This window comes from Glandiceps talaboti, chromosome 19 (assembly GCF_964340395.1).
Source record: "Glandiceps talaboti chromosome 19, keGlaTala1.1, whole genome shotgun sequence".
Classification (NCBI taxonomy): domain Eukaryota; kingdom Metazoa; phylum Hemichordata; class Enteropneusta; family Spengelidae; genus Glandiceps; species Glandiceps talaboti.
Genome location: NC_135567.1, coordinates 17,315,306 through 17,319,490, shown reverse-complemented (window position 1 = coordinate 17,319,490; position 4,185 = coordinate 17,315,306). Strand labels below are relative to the sequence as shown.

Sequence of the window (4,185 nt, the reverse complement as noted above, 5' to 3'; positions counted from 1 at the left end):
TGACTTGTCTGTGATGGACTTGTCTGGCTTGTCTGTGATGGAGTAGAATTACTACCACCATACACTAATAAATACCAAAGGTGTAGGAATAGAATTACACTCTGTTCATAGTGTAACTTGATCACACCAAAAGAATTAAGATTACGCCCCTGGTTTGTTACACTACTTTTCGCGTGCTCTGTCTGTCTGTCTGTCTGTCTGTCTGTCTGTCTGTCTGTCTGTCTGTCTGTATGTATGTATGTATGTATGTATGTATGTATGTATGTATGTATGTATGTATGTATGTAAGTATGTATGTATGTATGTATGTATGTATGTATGTATGTATGCGTATGTGTATTTGTCTGTATGCTGTGCAAGTGTATTTAATGTATTTATTTGTCTCTGTCTGGCTGTCTCTGTCTGTCTGTCTGTCTGTCTGTCTGTCTGTCTGTCTGTATGTATGTATGTATGTATGTATGTATGTATGCATGTATGCATACATGCATACATACATATGTGTGTGTATGTATGTATGTATGTATGTATGTATGTATGTATGTGTGTATGTATGTGTGTGTATGTATGTATGTATGTATGTATGTATGTATGTGTGTGTGTGTGTATGTATGTATGTATGTATGTATGTATGTATGTATGTATGTATGTATGTATGTATGTCTGACTATAAGATAGATTAACTGACTGAATTCTATGTATTACTTTCTTTATTAATTCACTTGTCATTATATATCAGTTTTTATTTCTCTCCTGTCAGCTCCAATCAGACTTTCCAGCCTCCTCTTTAATGAAAATGTTAGCATGTATATCACCATGGAAACCGTTGTATATCATTCTTGCAGATGAAGGTTGAATATTAGTTCAATTTCTATGAGATTAAAAAAATATGATTTGTTTGACATGTGTGTATGTGGCTGTGTGTGTATGTGTCTGTCTGTGTGTATGTATGTATGTATGTATGTATGTATGTATGTATGTATGTATGTATGTACGTACGTATGTACGTATGTACGTCTGTCTGTCTGTCTGTCTGTCTGTGTATGTTTGTTTGTTTGTCTGTGCGTGCGTGCGTGCTGTGCGCGTGTCTGTGTGTGTGTGTGTCTGTCTGTATGTATGTATGTATGTCTGTGTGTTTGTGTGTACATTTCTGTGTGCTGTGTATGTGTCTGTGTCTGTCTGTGTTTGTTTGTGTGTCTATGTCTATCTGTGTGTGTGTGTGTCTGTGTCTGTGTCTGTGTCTGTGTCTGTGTCTCTCTCTGTGTGTGTCTGTCTCTGTGTGTCATTGGTATATTAAGTGAGTGGAATTGTACATATGATGAAAAGATATACCAGGGTATGAAACCTTAACAAAACGGAAAATGACTTCCTGTTGTTTTAAGGGACAAATATTTACAATTGGAGGTGAATGTCGTTCATATTGGCCACCAATTCACTTGTCGGTACACGTCAGTTTTTATTTCTCTCCGATCACCTTTGGTCAGACTTCCCCGCCTCTTCGTTATGAAAATTTTAGCAGGTCTATCACCATGGAAACCGTTTCTATGTATTTCTAAGCATAACGTGTGGGTTCATATCAGCGGTGGAAATTTCCAATCAGAGACATACACAACGCTCGTTCTATTTACCACCCTAGACATGGTAGCAAAGTTCATACAATAAACCAATCAGGTGGCTTCATACACTTCAATCAAGTGTAACCACGCCCACTTTATACCTTACATCCAATTAGGTTAGCGTGTGTCGATACTAACGCGAGTGCTGCAAAAACACCACTTCATTCGTGCGCTGTCTGGTTAGCAACAAGTTGGAGAAAAAAACTCACTGTGTTAAGGTAAGAACGTTGCGGGTTTTCACTTTTTACAGCGTTTCCCAGACAAGATGATTCCTTTGTCAGATGAATGATATATTTAAAGTTCATATTTCACCTTTTATTAACCCCTCATTTCAATTTTCAAACTTCAAGACAAATTTCTACTTTTATTCCTCCCAGTACGAATTGTTTCGTTGTTTTACCGACCGCTGTTTGATTTCATTCAACGCTAAGCGCTCACTTCGTGATGGTACATGCAGACATTATAAATATATTATTTTCCTAAAATTTATAATTCACTTAATTGGGTACACCTTTTCATGCACGATATGTTACAAATTCTGTTTCTACCGACGCATTCTGCTTTTGTCGTGTTATGTTCATTTTACACCAATCCAACATTTTCCGTTAACTTTCGAGTCGTGAAATGATCGGCAGTAGATATTCGCAATCCGTTATTTTATCGAACACATATGTATGATACACTGGATAAAATTCGATTGTTTCCACACACGATACGTTAGGAATCCTGTTTCTATCATCCATTCTATTTTTGTCGCATTATGCTCGTTTTACACCACGGCATCATTTACCGCTCAGCTCACAATTGATCGGTCGCACACAAATCTTTCTCCATATATCGTCAAACGTACTGTACAAAAATATACACTAAGAAAATTCACCTTTTTCGTTCACGATAACTTAATAATAATGTTCCTATCAATATACATTCATTCTACGTTTCATGTTCAGTTTCTGTACAAACCCAAATGTTACCGTTTACCTCGCGATTGATTAATTGTTGCAACCCATTGTGTTGCCCGACAAACACATATATGTACGATACACTATGATAACATCTCTATTTTCACATACAATAAGTGAAATAATGATATTTCTATCAATGCACAGTGTTTCTCCGTTTAAGGTTCGTTCAACCGATGATAAAATCCACGTTTTTCACACACGATAAGAAAATAATGATTCTATCAATGCACACGGTTTTCTCGTGTGGATGTTATGTTGAAATTATAACAATGAAACGGTTGCCGTTCACATTGCAATAGAACGCGTACGGTTCTAGACAACCCGGGTTTTAGCATCCACTAAGATCTGCACTAAATGAGATTCACTTTTATTTCACTCGCAACAATTATTTATTAGACAATGTCTATAATACACACTGTTTGTGTCGGCATCTGTCGATTATACCAACCCAACCATTGCCGCTCATCTTGCGATCAAATGGTCGTTGATAACCAGTTGGGTCACCATCAAACTTGCGTTACAAAAATGCATAAAATGTACAGGTATGTCTGTAGTTTGGCATTCGTATCAGCCTTTTCATCACTGAACAATGTGTTTGTACGACCACGTGTTTCACAAATGTTCGGATAAATGTATACCAATATAGAAATATGATTTTCTTTAATATTTTGTTAAAACCGTGAAGATGGCAAAGACTTCCAAAATATACGGTTCGGTTGAGTACAAACGGGAAAGCAAAATACATAAATTGCTGAACTGTCGAATTGGCGCTTCTATTCTCGATCGTTCCGTTGCAAAGGCGACGTTATATATACACTGTACTGTGTGGCGTATGGTGAGGACACAGAGCTGACGTGTAAAATCGGTCTCTCCTATTCAAACAGTTGGGCTTTCTATAGCGATGTATTTACTGCCGATGTTCGCACGCCATTCGGCATCCTCATTGTCTGTGAATGAACCAGCCTGTGATCAAACACAAAACAATCTCTCGGTTGAAACGTTTTCGTACACGCTTGAAAAGGCGTGGAAGTGAAACCGACTTGTTATTTATCGGTGGTGTTCTTCTGACATAGCGACCGAAAAGGAGAGATTTAATAAAATCTGAAAATTCCGGCATTTTGTCACGAATGTCGTCTCAATTTTAGACAGAAGTGCGAGTAACGATGGTGAATAATTCGTTTATGTAAGCGCTTGCGTTCAAAAATTATCAAATTTGCGAAAAATGGAGTCTCCTTTTTTTCGCAACGACCAATGACGTCACAACCGTACATGTTACGTTAGTAGATAATAGAATTAGTAGTGCACATTAGAACTGATTTGGTATATGTTTTGTATGCCATGGATTAGGAGAAGTTATCATTTGTGAATTTTTAGAAATTTTCGAACAACAAATCATTTCGATTGCAAACTCGTACTTTTGTATTTCAACGGACGTCAACAGTCGTGTACGTCATAAAGCTTACGTCATTCTCCCGTCAGATACAAAAGTGTTTTGTTTTGTTTTTTAAAATTCAAATACTAGTACATTTGAATAAATATCTTTAACGTTTCAGAAGTGAGGTATATTCTCGGGTTTCAACTGCCTGTCTACCAGCTATTACAATCTC

The 4,185-nt window shown here is 37.1% G+C and overlaps 1 protein-coding gene across 1 annotated transcript in view; it reads left to right on the top strand.

Annotated features, from left to right (window-relative positions):
• Positions 1–1,729: 1,729 nt before the first annotated feature.
• LOC144450167 (uncharacterized) overlaps positions 1,730–4,185 on the top strand; it is a 6,879-nt gene continuing 4,423 nt past the window's right edge. The window contains exon 1 of the mRNA XM_078140741.1: positions 1,730–1,831. The gene's annotated coding sequence lies outside the window, so the exon portion shown is untranslated. The remainder of the gene's footprint in view (positions 1,832–4,185) is intronic.